General features: G+C 41.5%; 1 protein-coding gene across 6 annotated transcripts in view; it reads left to right on the plus strand.

The window, feature by feature from the left end:
• Positions 1 to 10,734: 10,734 nt before the first annotated feature.
• ZMYND11 (zinc finger MYND-type containing 11) overlaps positions 10,735 to 14,900 on the plus strand; it is a 105,591-nt gene continuing 101,425 nt past the window's right edge. For 2 of the 6 annotated variants that reach the window (XM_038130050.1, XM_038130051.1), the window contains exon 1: positions 10,736 to 10,969. The gene's annotated coding sequence lies outside the window, so the exon portion shown is untranslated. Of the gene's footprint in view, positions 10,970 to 11,412; positions 11,438 to 11,540; positions 11,566 to 12,334; positions 12,456 to 14,900 lie in introns of those variants that run through there. The other 4 variants (XM_038130044.1, XM_038130049.1, XM_038130048.1 and 1 more) reach the window with 4 other exon arrangements.

Below are 14,900 nucleotides of genomic sequence, written 5' to 3' on the forward strand. Positions count from 1 at the left end.
TGCTTTCTAAATGCATACAATTAATACGTATGCTATCTGAAAATCAGACTAATTTTTCCAAAAATAAACTGTGGAACAGTAAAAGATCAGTAATATCTCTGTGTAACAGAAATAATCAGTATGATCTGTGTTCTATTGTTGAATTAAATGATTCACACATACGGTCCTGCAAACCACAGGCAAGCTGTCTTCTGCACTGCAGATGTGTTCTATGGCTCTAAAATGACAAATGGCAGTAGAGTTCCACTATTCCCTCTCTATTTCATAGTATCACAGAAGGAATGCTGCATAATATCTCCAAGCATTTTTATTATAAGCCTCAATTTAAAAAAAATACGTAATTTGTTGGATGAAATCTGCCATAGCTGCTTCCTTCCCAGGACAGCTCTAAAGCAAAGTTTAATCAATTCTATTTAGCCATTTTTAATATCTGAGAGAGACAAAAATGAATACATGACAGCTGTTGCTATTAATAAAGGCTCTACATTTTTAGTTTCCATTTTTCACATTGTGTTCTTTCAAAACAAAGGCTATGAGGAGCTCAGGGTTGTATTAACTTCTCTGACTTAGAAAACTTATTTTCATACACTTATTTTTAACATTTCTGATGTTGTTAACTAAGACAGGTTGTATGTGTATGCTCAAATATTAAGATACTATTGTGTTTGCTAACTCATGCATGTCTTGACAAGTTAAAAAAGTTGTTTAAGAAATCAAAGTTCCTAATTATTTGGAAATCATGGGCCTTCCATACAAAGAAAGTAAGCTTTTCAATTTTTTTTAATGTATATTAGGAAGAAAACGAGAGTAAACAAATTAATGTCTTCCATACACTAACAGGCACTAGACATGATGCATTAAATTCTAATAATTGTAAACTGTATTTCCATGGATGCACATTCCAATCAATCTCTCACTGCTTGCTAGACTTGTAGCAAACAGTTTGCTCACATTAATAGCAACAAAGTTATTTGTCTAGGGCAATGGTTATTGGATTCTGCTTCGCCTTTAGGGCTGTCTGCATAGATAAACTTTTCTTAAGATTCACTGGACTCACATACATTTCTACCAATTTGGGTGTGCTGGCAGTACAATAAAGAAGCAATGTCTATAGTGATAAACAAATGAGTGCTAAGGTCCAAGCACAGGCACTGGCACATGGTCACAGATTCTGTTAAATGGTTAACATGGTTTTTGAAGAGAAAAAAAAAAAAGCCAAGCCAGATTTAAGGGCATTACAACCCAGACACTACTTCCAGGAGATTGTTTAGATGAGAACACTGTATTTCGCAGGTAACAGAATTTAGCTGCCTGAATGTAAGGCATGTTGGGTAGGTTGTTGCAGGGGCTAGATAGCAGTGAGGGACACATTTTATTCATTTATTCATGCAATGTTTTTACTTATAATCAAAGCAATGATTTGTTGTTTTTACTTATAATCAAAATGCTAACACAAACTTCTACTAAAAAAATTGTACAGATGTAATTTTATTCTGGCATTTCATTCTTTACTACCTCTTTTTGAAGTCTCAGGTACAACAACAATGTCCAAATACACAATCTAAACCTTAAGTAAGTTGTGTCAAAACTTTGCAGTAGATCTACTGCTTCAAATGTAGCAAAGGCTCTTTGGGTTTAGTTTGGTCTTCCAACTCCTTACACCTCCTGTAATCCGTTCTACTTTACCTTACTTATTGCAACAGTATTCTCCTTTCATTAACTACACAAGTTCATGTTCAACTAGTTATCCAACATGACTATTGGTTCCTTTCAGAGTTACTAAACTACATTCTGTGGCCATGTAACTGGTCTTTATTCTTTCTCTGAGGAAGAATGATCTCTTTAATTAATTTTTTATTTTAAAGAAGGGGCCATCTGTGAGAAAGCTTGGAAGCATCTCTTTGTTAACACTTTTAACAGCTTCTGAACTTGGAAATTTTAAAGACTTTTTTATATTTTTCAGTATCATATTTGAACAGGTATTCCTCAAAAAAATATAGTACGATTACATTGTTGTCATATATATGAATTCAGGTTTGACTTAAACACTCCCAGGAAGTTCTACTAGAACTCAAGAGCAGAATTTTGTCAGTCTTCATTGTGCCATGTAAATCTAGTAACTGAGGCAAAAAAAAAATCAAGACTACAGTCCTCTGAAGGAATGTCTCCTTAGTTTCCATGAAGACATTCCAACAAAACTGCCACTATTACTTAATTGGAAGTCAATTGCTTACAAATAGCTCATACCTCCCCATGTCCCCTTAGCCTGGGAGTTCCATGGCACTGAATGAAAATGCTTGTAAATAATGCAGTTTAACATTTCAATTTGTGTTCTGTGTGGGTTTTGTAGTTTATCATTTTTCCCTATGGGCATCATATTTTAATATAGCGTGCATAAATCTGTTGTATCTTTTTTACCATTGGGGGACCTGAACAATTTCACTGCGGTAGTGAAAAGACAAGAGAAGTTCACTGCTAGCACCAGCATCACCTCTCACCTAGGTGCTCTTACTAACCAGTAAAACATAAAAGAGGATACAAATTTGGGACACTTGACCCCAGGATTCCCATACATTAACATGACCAGCAGCCATACTGCTACCACAGGGAGACTTTGAGTTCATTCCTAGTCACTAAATTCCTAGGAGAGGGAAGATGTTATTCTTGTAGTCTTTGCTTGAGCATGTTGTTCATACACACTGGACAGTGCTTACAACTTGACAAAAAGGATTCACTTGTCTCTTCAGGAATCCCTACATGCACATAAAATATTTTGAGATGGCTCAGTCTGAATCTTCAGGCTATTTAAAAAATTGTGTTTTAGTTTTGAGTTAATTTCTTTTTTTGCCTCTCCTAATACTTGTCATCACCTGAGAGAGTAACCATGAGTCCTTTGATTTTAAGAAGACACGTATTATCCTCCTTATTCCCCATATGCATGGTGTACTATGTCCTCATATGCTCACAGCTCAGCAGCTGAAAGTAAATATAACTGTTTAAGTGGTCACCTGCTTTGTAAATGAATTGATACAGTGTTTCATTTAAAACCTCTGCAATATTTTCTTGCAGACAAAAATTAGTGCAGGATAAGAATTTAAACATGGACTTTTGTGTGAGTTGACTTGTCCTGTTTTTATATTATCAAGCACTATGAGTTTAGTTCTAAAATGCAGCACTCAAACTAAGAGGATGGGGGGGAGCTCTGCCCCCTTTTCAATGAGAGAATCCATCTGGAAATCCAATCCCTTTTCCAATAATAATATTATGAGGAATTATTACAATGCTTTCCTGCTTGATGTTTATTACAGCATTCTCTTTGAAATTTTTTGTAAATTCCTTGCAGCTTCCTGAGTTTTTAACAGCAGAGAACTGTGTTGTTCTCTACCATGTGTACACCTACCAGTTTGCAACTTTTCTGAATAGCATTAGAAAAACAGTTTTAAATACAACAGTGATTATGTAACACTGGTTCTGTTGATTCATTTTCTAAGTACAATTATTTCTATTTTTGGTATTTCACAAATTTTATGCTTATTTCACCCACAGATTCCAGTACTAACACTATGCTTTATTTTTCTTTAAAAAGTCACAAAGAAATTGCTTAGACTCTAAAATTGTAGCCATACATCACATTTAGCTTGATCTTATGTAATGCATTAGCAATTATATGCAGCAGGGTTTTTTTTTCCCTAAAAATAGAATAGAAAATAAATACAACTCTTATTTAATTGCCACTTGGGCGGGATTCCCTAGATCTCTACAGAGTTATGGGAGAAAAAAGGAAAAACATGTCTGTATGTCTGTCCCAACATCTTGGAGTTGAGCTAAACATTCAAAGGCAATAACATTTCCAAAGTGAATGCAATATAGTTGTCACCCAGAAGGGAAAACAGTCACATAAATTACTGAGATGAAAAGTAGCATGACCTATAGTTAAGAACTGAAACATGGGGATGATAAATCTTTTATGTTAAAAAAGAAACAAAATTAGAACTAGTCCAACTCTAAGAAGAGGCTCTAAAGCATGCAAACACTAGAAATAAAATATATGGATTTATGTCTCAATGTTAAAAAATTTATTAAGTGCAGGTATTGAACAGAAAATGTATTATCAAGATTGCCCTGAGTGACACACATGTACAGGATGTCAGAATCTGATTCCTTTTAATTTGTTTTTATTCAGGATCAAGGAAATAAGGTGGACTTTTTAAGTTCAGCAGTGCAGCATATTTAGTGACTATTTCAATGGTAACTGTAATTAGTTACCCTTATCAGGGTACCCTGTAATTAGCTACTAGCTAACCATGGCTTTTGATTAGCATGCCTGGTAAATTTACAAGATATTTCAATTTCAAACTCCCACATTATTCTTACTAAAGTTAACAGAGTGTTAATAAATTCTTTTTTTTTTAATGAGAAACCTTTAAGTGGTTACATTGCCATATGCTGAACATAATGCAGCTATTAACTAAGATAAATAGGTAAACAGACAAATATGTAAATGAAATCTATTACTCGTGAATTGTACATAATACACATTCTACATGACACGTAAGATCAAGTAATACATAATCTACTTTTCCCAGTACTCTTTTCAAATCCAATAATTTCAATCAGTCTCACTGTGTAAGTTCCACTTTGGTTAACTTGTCATGACATTCCCTCCAATTCCATCAGTGTAAGAAGGTTGGTAGTGAAAGGACAATTAGACTTGAATATTACAACTGATTTTAAGCATGTGATTCCTTACAGAACGCAACAAAAATTAAATTGGTGATAATGGATTCAAACTATTATATCTTATCCAACATATTATCTTTAACTTTGGATAATATAAAAAGCTTTCAAATAAGGTGTCTGAAATATAGTATGACAGATGTGGATTTTTTTTTTTTGTTCCTACATTAGCTTTCATCTTGACCATAATGGCTCAAAACTGATACAAATGTAGCTATTAATTAAGCCCATCCTTGTACAGCAAATCAGTGATATCACGAAGAGGTGTAGTCAAGCTGCAGATGATATTGGGATACATCAAAGCTCCAAGCACATGAAGATGGCTTCACGCCAGGCCAGCTTCAGTCTAGTAGGGGTCTTTAGCTCAGGCAATGTGTTAGATGCAAGCACAGCTCTGTTCCAGAAACAATTTTGCCTCTTTTGTGTAGCATCACAACTGCAAAAATAAACAGAGTGAGACTGGAGCTAATGCTATGCAAAAGAGTGTATTCCTGAAAACTGGAGCTTGGCAAAAAAGCTGTGCAGAGCCACAAGTGGTGATCAGCTCTGGCCTAACATGGCTTATTAGCTTCAGTTAAGTAATAATGATAACACATTCTCTCTTTCAGAAACATCTGGATGTCTCTGCTCTGTACAGGGACGGAAGTCTGTGCACTGGAAGGGCTTGTTAAGCCCAGAGAAGTGCCTCATGAATGCACGGAACCAGCCTGGTTCCAGCACTACCTTGGAGCTAACAAGCCAAGTTTGAAAATGGAAGGCTTTGACACAAAGGGCAGAGAGACTGAGTATTTTTGCACTAATTAGCAAAAAGGCAGTGCTGGACCAAAACAGGTTAAACCTGGCTCGTCATGAGCTAACTTGTTTTAAAGGCACTTGAACATCTTTGCATGCTCCTAATGCATGCACATCCCTTATCCATGTATGTCCCCTGCCTTGGAAGGATAGACTCCCCTCACTTTAAACATAGGAATTTTTTTCTTATTACTTTTTATGCTGGCATTTAATATGATGTGCAGTGTAATTATTATTTCCTCAAAATTATGGCATTCATTGTGTGTCCATATAAAAGTTCTAGTTCAGTAGTTATTTAATAATAAAAGGTACTACCTACTTCCTCATAGCCCCATCAGGTTTTCTGGCAAATGATGTTTCTCCAGTCACAGAATCCTTATAAAATAAAACCAGATGCTATTTCAGTCTAAAATCAAATATAAGTTTAGAGCAATTATTCTACATAGATATAAATTATTTCCTGTATTACACCAAGGAAGACCTGTGTGAGATAAATTTGATATGCACTTGGAAAGTGACATTAAAGGGTTTTTTCCCACAAAGTATGCAACTGGTGCAAACTTGCTCTGTTGTTTAGAATTAGTTAAAAAATATGGAGCTAAGTTTCCTTTGGCAGACTCTGTGCTGAATCAGGCATACACTTTTCATGAACCATAATGCTGGTGTAAACACATGTCATGTCATATGTCATAAACATATGTCAGTTTACTCACAGGTAAACTTTTTAGGATAAACCTCTATTCCCAGTTGTGCATGAAAATGTAAAGAGAGAACACACTGAAAAAAAAAAAAGAAAACTGCATTTTTGTATCTTAGTCTACATCTATACTTGCTAGACTTAGCTCTGAGTGGGTTTTTTTATTACCAGCTTTACCTACAAGGAACTCACACAGGTGAGTACTGGCCATAGGGTGTCAGATCAAAGATCCACCTCCCCACAATGTACTGTTTTCAACAAACACCCCAGAATGTCTTTACCATTTCTGCCTGCACAAGCTCCTCTGAGCACTGTGGGTAGCCCGCACCACACAGCCAGAGGTGCATGGCTAGGGAGAGGGAGAAGCAAGGAGAGGGAAGGAGAGGGAAGCTGAAATAAAGGAAGGATCCCGGCTGCTGTAGGGTCTATTTCAATCCTCATCATGTCATCTGCAAGGACAGCATCTCTGGGTGACTTGAAATCATTCCTTAGCTTCACAGAGCAGCAGACATTGGGGGTTCTCTGCTCTGTGTGCCCCTCTTTAGCCTGGTATTTTCTTTACAATGCCTGTGGAAAAAAGGAAGAGCATAACCTTCTCCTTAAGACTCTCCCATCCTCCAACTGTTTTCAGCTCCATGGATTTCCTGAGCGTGTTGTTATTAAGTCTTTGTTCCCTTCCCCCAGCTTCCTAAATTAAATGCCTTGCTGAGATTTTTACTGCAAAGAAAACTGTGTTGCTAAACTTTGTTCTGATGAAAAATTTACACTAATTTTCTGCATTAATACTTCTGTGATCACAACACAGCAGACCTGCCTCCCAGGAAACACATTCAAATAATTTTTGTTTCAGTGCAGCTAGGAGTGGAGTACACAGTGAAGTGGGTTGGAACAACCAGCAAGACAGCTATCTTACAAAGCCAGATAAAGACTTGAGCTTATAGTGGGTGGGTTTGGTTCAGCCAGAAAGATGGTAGAAAGTCCTGGAGAAGGCAGGGATGTGCATTCATTAGCCTAGTACAAGTGCTGCAATGGACAGGACACAACAGTCCCTGTTCTCCTAAGGGAGGCATTCAATAGATGATTTCATGGTACCAAGCCCAGTACCGGGAACCCACCAGCAATGCTGTGCTTGTTCACCCGCAGGTTCGACGGTTGTACCACTGAAGCAAGAGAATGGCAGAAGATCACGGCAAGAATAAAAAGCCATATACACACAGGACTGTGTTCTCCAGTATTAGAACTGAAAATAGAATGATCTTTTGAAAAGGAGGATGGGAAGAGTAGCATTTAAAAGGAACACAGAGGGATATTAACCAGTCTGCATGACACTAGGCAGTACTGGTCTTCTCATGCCTGGAAAGTGTAGTGGACATACCTGGGAGAACATGTAACAGCCAGGACACAGGGTATTCATGTCCCAGCCTCCAACTATGATCACCTCAGGCATTCCCCAAGTCATGGTTTGTGTGTCTACAATCTGCAAAGGATTTCTTCCCCATGAACCTGCCTGGTATCCTCTTTAATTCATGGCAGCAGATTACATTCTTGGTCTGGATGATGCTAATTCTGTGCTTCTTGTCTATGCAGATTCTTCTCCCCCCTCCAAGTCCCCTTCCAAGGGAAGCGGTGCCTACAAATCGCCTGTTTACACACCAGTGCAGCCCTGCTGCCAAAAGCACACAGCACAAATGCAGACCGATGTATTCTTATGGCAAGTACTTTCTACTCGGAAGGAAGTAACTTTATCATGTTCTAACACTGACGCAGTGGTGCGTTTTCTCTCCCCACAACCACGTAAGCAAGCAGGCGTCTTGAGTCCTCACCATTAACCTTTTGGACCGGCAAATCCTTTCGCCAAACGAGCCACCGCGGCCCGAGAGGTGCCGGTCCTGCCCCACAGCCGCGGCTCCGGCTCGCCCTTGCCCGGGCCCTTCGCGGCCGGGCGGGAGGAAATGCGGCCCTGCGGCCTCGCACCGCCCCCCGCCCTCGCCTCGGGGAAGGGGGGCTGCAGACGTCCCCGAGCCCGCTTTTGGTTGGAACAAACATTTCCCAGTGCCGATGAGGAAACTCGCCGCGGCCGGGGCTGGGGGAGGGGGGATTTCCTTCCCATTGTCTGCCGGGCTCGGCGCTCCCGGACCCCGCTCCCAGTGAAAGTGAATGGCCGGGAGGGACCCGCCGCAGGGCTCCTGTTAGACACCCAACTCTGCGGTAAAAGCGGGAGTCGGGCTAGCCCAGCCCGGCTAGCCGAGCTTCAAAGCTCTACACTGACGAGCATTAAAAAGTCTTCACAATACCCATAAAAATAAGTCAAAACGAGACAAAAATGTTTCGTTTTAATCCTTCAACGTGCATCCCGAGGGCTATATAATGCAAACAGGGAGCCTAATGAGGATATCAAAACACCCCAAAACCAGGCCCATGAACACCTATTTATATGCTCTATGCCTGTCTTTCTACACTGGATCTAATTCACTGCCCCCCTGCTCAGAGAAGGTAACGTGGCTATGGTTGCAGACACTCCCTACATGTTTGCTTTAGGACACCTTGTTCTTTCTAAAATCAAATATTTGTATCCTGAAACAAATATTTGGAGGTGGTCCAGACCATTTATAAATATGTTGAGTACAGGAGATAGTTGGCAAGTGGTAGACTCCAGGTAAAAACGTGTGGGGTAGGCAAGCCATAAGGCTTCCGCCCTCCATGCGCTTTCATGCTGGTGAAACTGTGGCCTAAGTATTTATTTGACAGCTCTCTACGGGTCCTGTGAGAGATAAGAGGCTAAAACCTCTTTACACTGAAGATAGCTGAACTTCTGCCTTAAATAAATATTTACATAGGTAAGGAGAAGGCATTGTGACAGAGCAATAAATCTTTCACTAGAGAAGCTGAGACTGGTTTTGGAGCTTTGTTTTGGAGTTATGGCAAATCCACCCAGCCAACCCAGGTTGTTGGGAACGTCTGGCTGTTTGGGGTGAAGATTAAAAATGGTTATGTGTTTGTCCTCTGATTCTGGATGCAGAAATCAGTGCACCTTAACCATGTCAGCTTGAGCAGAGCTGTTGGCTTGACTACATGGTAGAAACAGCAGAACTGTAATGACCCCAAATTCTTCTTTTCCCCCAGTGTATAAATATAGCTCAGATACAATTTGAACAGAGAAGGTTTCAAAGAAAGCTAGGACAGGCAAGCCAGTAATATCCCATGGAAACTTGGCATATATTTCTATCAAACTTCTTTTGAAAATGACAAGCCTTAATGAAATCACAGCCAAACATCACAAATAAATGCTTAACATAAGGTAGTCTTTTTGCAATTATACTGATGGTAAATCCCTTTATACTTTAAAAATTGCTTGTAAATTTAATTTGCGTTTTTATTAATACAAGCAATACAATGCAGTTAATAAATTATAGTACCACTACTGGGTATCTGCCCAATGCCTCAAGCACTCTTTGAGAGCAGATACCAGCACTTTCTTTCCTGTTTATTTAAATAATGTAAAATATTCTTTCATATTTAAATGCATAATAGAAGTAAGACTTTATCACAGTTGTGGAACTAACCAGTATTTGCATTTTATTTTCCAAGTGGATGTAATGTCCTGATGCAGCAGTCTCAAAGAAACTGGTTTAGGCTCTACTAGAAATTATATTTACTGGACATGCTGGAGAAACTTCCACTGTTCAGTGTGCAAACTGTTTAATCTTTGACTGACCAGGCACAATGGATGCTTCTTTTTCAATATTAGCAGTGCTATTTCCTTCTACTATTTCAGTAATATTAATGACTACTCATACGACTAGATTTTTTGCATGCATAAATGTTTATAGCAATAAACTTGCAGTGTATTTTACTAAAATTCTAGTCAAGTTAATTAATTTTGAAGTGTTATTTACCCATTTAATAATTTCTGAAGAATTTCAGAAGCTTTAGGATATATTTCCATAAACATTTATTAATATTTATTAATATTTATCTCACAGTCCATTAAAAAATATAAAGCACACGTTTTCTTGCTACTTACATATATATGTAAATATATATATATATATATATAGATATATATGTTCCTATAAAGTTATGTATTTTGTATTGATATGTATTTCCCTACCCTGCAGTGCAAGTATGGCTAACAGTTGGACTCAATGATCATAAACATCTTTTCCAATTTAAATTATTCTATGCTTCTGTGATCTAAAGCTCTCGACGTATTGACAACTCTGAGACAGACCGCGGATGCTCTCTGTTTTAGTTTCTGTTGCTCAAGGTGAGTGTCTACTTCCAAAAACATTATCTGTCATTTCTCCAAGTTAGACTTCATGATGGGAGGAATTTTCCTGTATCAAGGCTGGATAAGCACCACATTTTCCCTCTGCAACAAGAGTGGGTCCAGACCGAAGAGTGTGACAAAATACATACATAATAAATAGTTAAAGATCCGTTTCAAATGTCTTATTAAAAAAAAATAATAAAAGAAACAAACAGCAACTCCAGCAGAGACCACTAGAGTTCTCCTTCTCCCAAATATCCCTAGCACCATCCTAAACCCTGTTTACCCCAGAAACCTGAACTGTGGACAGACAGAAGAGGAGAGAGAGAGAGAAAATTCAGACACAATAAAACTCTGAGGGGAAAAATATGTGGAAGGAGGAGGCAGCAGCGGCCTGGGGAAGGGATTGAAAAGTTTCCCCTGGCTTAACTTCTCCCCCCCTGCAGCAGCAGAAGCAGCGCCAGCAGCACAAGGTGAGAGAGACTTTTAAGTCTGGGGAGGAGGGGTGTGTGTGCGGGAGGGGGGGTGAATTTACAGCCCTGTGGATATTTCTGTGTCTGCCTCCCTGGCTTTGGGGTGCGAGAGACGCCGTGTCTCATGCTGGGTGGATTTTTTTTTTTTTTTTTAATATGATGGAGGATTATAAACATGGCGCCTTAAAAAAACTACAAAATCATGTACACACTGTTCCAAGGAGATGGGGGAGAGGGGACAGGGGAAGGGCTGGGCACCAGGGGAGGGGGCAATCCTTCCCCGCAGGGTGCCGTATGAGGAGGGGGGAGCAATTATACTTAATAATAAAATGTGTGGGGCTGCGGGGGGGGAGATGGAAGGCGGGATTTTTTTTATTATTATTATTATTTCATTTTTCGGAGTGGGCAGGATTATCTGGCAGCCCGCTTGGAAACCGAGGAGGAGAAGGGGACGGCGGCGGAGCGCGTGTGATTATTAACGGCGATTATTTTTGTCCCCACACCTTCCCCGGTCGAATTTCGGCTGGGAGGTGGCGGCGGGTCCCCCGCGCCCCCGTGCCGAGTTGCAGCCAGCCCCGGGGCCGGGGCGGGAGGAGGTGGGGTGGGGAGAGGGGCGCTCCGGAGAGAATCGCCGCTTCCAGCGCTCCGCGCGGGCCTGCAGGGCGCGGGGGAGCCGGGGACTCGCGTGAGAGGCGAGGCCGGGCAGGGTGTGGTGCAGCCCGGCCTCAGCCCCGTCACCTCCCGGCCCCGCTCCGTCCCGCACGCGGGGCCACCGCTTTGCTCCCCACTCTCCCCCGCTTTCCTTTCGCTCACACACCCCCGCCGCCGCCGCATTTCCTCGCTGGGGAGGGGGATGCCTGCTTGGAGGACGGGTCTTGGCCCGAGTAATGGCAGCTGCTCGACAGCGCCGAGGCTCCACAGGAGAGAGACGGCGGGGCCCCCGCAGGCCGGGCGAGGGGCCATGGCTGCCGTGCCCGCGGGGGGCAGGGGAGGGGACGGGGAAAGGGTGAACTCAGAGCCCCAGCCCTCCTCCGCCGGCGGCAGCGGGCGGTGCCACCCCCGCGGCCGGGACGGCTTCGCCGTCCGGCGGGGCACCGGGGGCCCGGCATCGCCTTGACCCCTGGCACAGCCCCGGGGGCTTCCTCGCCTCTCTCGTGTGCTCTGGGGCAGGGCCTTGGGGGTAAAAGGAGCGATTTCTCCGCTCTGCCCCCCCGGCTCCCTGCGGCCTCCGGGGCAGCGCCGGGAAGGGCCCTCCCGGGGCCGTGCCGGACTCGGCAGTTCGGGGAATGCGAACTGGCGGCGGGCTCGCTTTTGTTTGCGTTCTGGGGATCTTTGTGTCTGTGCACCCCCGAAGCCGTATCTGCAGATAACTGCCCTCGGTGCACTTTGTGGGGTGTTCACTTTCACCCCTCCCTCGGGGCTGCTCAGAGGCCTGTCTCCTTTCTTTTCGGGGAAAGGATGAAGTGTAGGTGTGGGAGTGCCCGTGGTAAGGATGATGGGGAGCTTCCGTGTGCTTTCCTGACCTTCCGTGGGGTCCAGACAACAGCCCCCCCTATAAAATGCTGATATTAAGGATTTGGGAAACTTCTTGTGTCTTTTGGGGCTTATCTGGAAACCAGAAGGCTTTGGGAATTTGTTTTTGATCTTCTGTGAACTTTACAGATGCTAGAGATGGGGTGGTTTGAGAAGAGATAAAGGAGTGAAAAAACTTTAATTTGGTGCTATTTGGTTTTATAATTTAACCTGGAATAATCTGGCATGTTCTCTGTATTGTTGGTGTAATTCTATTTATTGTAGTTTTAAGAAGATCCTATTGCAGTTGAAAAGAATAAGAGTGGAAATGCTTTCTTGTCCTACTTAACACTGATATTTTTTAATTTCTTGTGCTTTTGTAGGAAATTGATTCATTCTTTAGGGGTGAATGCTGAGGCAGGTGTGAAGAGCGGGAAAATGGGAGGGGGAATGCCAGTTTGTGGTTCCGGTTGCACTCCTTTGGGTTTGTCGAGTTCCTCATCCTTCAGTAGGAAGGACCTGGCATCTCTCCACTTTCTCTTTTTTTTTTTAAATTATTATCCACTCTTGAGTGTGCTACAGAAAGTCTTTAGGGAAGTCAACTGTTTGCTGACTAATGTTTTGTATAAAAGTGGAAGTGCCCCCAAAATAATTTCCACCTTTATGGGATTTATGGCCTTAAAGTGCCAGCTTTTCCATGCCTAAACAAACCCTCTGTGCCTTGACCAGATAGTTGCATGAGGAAGGGAGGGAAGGGAATGGTTCATGGGGTAAGTAGTTCAGCAGAGAGCAATTTATTTTGCTGATGGTGAGTTTGGTTTTAGTGAGTGGGGAAAAAAGTGATTGTGTTGATGGCTCTGTTGGTTGGGCTATGCATGGTGGTCTCTGCAACTAATACTTGGTATCATGTTCAGTAGCAAAGGTCTGAGTGAGAAAAATGATCTTCCTCTCCACCTCATGAACCAGATAATGTCATAGAGATTGTCTTGTGTTGAAGTTAACTTTGTAAGGGGAGTTGGGAATCTGTGGATGTTGGGAGGGGGTCTTAAAACTTTGGTGATGTGCTCAAAGATACTCTTCAGCAGTTTGAAGCTTTGTAGCAAAACTTTTATGGGTAGTTCACCTCGGAAGGTGTTGTTTGCTTTGTTTTTTTTAAATCTAAGCAAGCACTTGGCAGCTGTTAAATGTAAAAAAACCTAATTGAGTTTGTTCACCAGAAGCCAAAATTCTTAATAGTATGACATAGTCCTTCTGTAGTATGAGGCAGAGCAATGCTTCATAACTTTTCAGGAAAAAAGTGAGCACTATTGGAGTGACAAGAATTTCATGAGTGGAATTGCTGTGCGTACGATGTGTGACTGGTAGTTCGTGTGCTGTGTGTCCTTACTGTTTGCAGGCAGTGGGGATTCTGTGGGCGTCTGCTGTTCAAGTGTCCTGGGTTTCCCCTGCCTTGGAGCAGAGAAGAGAAGGGACTGTTCAGCATGACCTGAGGCTTCTGCAGCAGAAGAGCCTGGGTCGTGTGTTTTGGCTTAAGGTCATGTCAAAAGCGAGTGAGATGGTGAAAGGCTGTGAAGTGTGCTTGGTATTTCTGCCTGCACATAAATAAAATGTACTGGGTGCTGTTGGTGATGTGATGCTCCCTGAGCAGATGGACCATGAATTTGGCCTCAAACTCACCTTGAAGTGGCTCAGGCTCCATCTAGACTGTTGTGCACTTCTACACAAGTGAACTCTGCCATCTGCAGTCACTGGGTTAGAATAAAATACCTCAAAAGGAAATAGATAAAAGATAACATTGAAGATGTTTTCTCAGTTTTAGGTATCTAAACATCTCTGTAGATACCTGTGTTATCTAGTTAGCTAGCAAATTGTTTCATTTCACACAGTTTGAGAATGAGGGGGAATTTTAGAATTAGGAGACATGTTTTGAAACTGAGGACCCAATTTCAGTCAGCTAAAGTTCACATACCTGTAACTAATTTTCACAGTAACTGCTTTCCACAGTCTTTCAGAGCATTTATCTCTGGAAGTGTGTGAAGACTTCAGGCAGTGGGAATCAGTCCAGGCTAAAAGTTCTGAAAAAGGGACAAGGTGATGATGAAGATTTCTTCAGGAAATTTCTGATTTGCTTCTTAAATGACTTTTGAGCTAGATCCAGATTAGCATAAGTGCCAGTAAAAGATGTCTTTTACCCATAATGCAGATTGTTACAAATGCTAACTAGAACTATAAGCAAAATTAATCTGTGCAAGGTATATGCGCCTCACTCCAGTGATGAACTTGGTTCATAAAATGTGTAATTGTTTAAAATTACTGACGAAATGCACACAAGATTTTACTTTCCTGAATGAAGTAGAGTTTGGAAATTTTTTCAAAAGTTAGATCAGAATTGTTGGAGCAATTCCTTTTCTCATATTTA

This window comes from Motacilla alba, chromosome 2, assembly GCF_015832195.1.
Source record: "Motacilla alba alba isolate MOTALB_02 chromosome 2, Motacilla_alba_V1.0_pri, whole genome shotgun sequence".
Lineage (NCBI taxonomy): Eukaryota > Metazoa > Chordata > Aves > Passeriformes > Motacillidae > Motacilla > Motacilla alba.